Here is an 859-nt window from a genome sequence, read left to right as displayed (position 1 = left end):
AGTTGATAGTTGATTCCTGATAAGTCTTTAAAATTAATTAATTAAGTCAAATTTATTCACTCTCAATTATAGTATATGATATTAAAATCTGTCAAATACAATGTTGTAGACCATCTACCTACAAGGTTCATATTACATTTTTCCATTTTTTAATTCATCTTTAAACACTATTTACTAGTTAAATAGTATTGCACTCCTTATTAATTAAACCTTTGCAATTAGGTTTACATGTAGGGGTGACATCACTATTTAAACTCGCGAGTACCCACCTAATCCGATAAAGAATTCAATTTTCGAATGGATTCCTACCTATGCCTAGATCTCGGATAAATGAAAATTTTATTAACAAGACATTTTCTATTGTAGCCAATATCTTATTACGAATAATTTTGACAATTTCGAAAGAAAAGCTGTATTTTTTGCAGCTTTTGTTGTTGCTAGAACTATGTGGTATGGTTCAGCAACAACTCCGATTGAATTATTTAGCCCCACTCGTTATCAATGGGATCAGGGATACTTCCGACTTTGATCGTTATGGACTGGTACCGCGATCTAGTCCTAGGCAGGACCAACTTCCTTGACCTTCCGGCACTAGGCAGGCGTCAGCCCCATATATGGTCTTACGATTTTGCGGAAACTTTGCGGAGACCTGTGTTTTTGGTAAACAGTTGATTGCAGATTGATGCGTTTCGGTTAAAACACCCGAAGTAGCAAAGTCTTGGGTAAAAATAACACTCGGTGCGATTATTGCACTTAAATCGTTTCTTTTCGTATGATTTTTTTTACTATCCCCGCTGCTGTAGCATTATACACAATATTATTACTCTTAGCTCGCTCGGAACGGGTTTTTAACAGGGGT

Source organism: Arachis ipaensis, chromosome B08, assembly GCF_000816755.2.
Source record: "Arachis ipaensis cultivar K30076 chromosome B08, Araip1.1, whole genome shotgun sequence".
In the NCBI taxonomy this organism is placed as follows: domain Eukaryota; kingdom Viridiplantae; phylum Streptophyta; class Magnoliopsida; order Fabales; family Fabaceae; genus Arachis; species Arachis ipaensis.
This window is presented reverse-complemented; position numbering follows the sequence as displayed.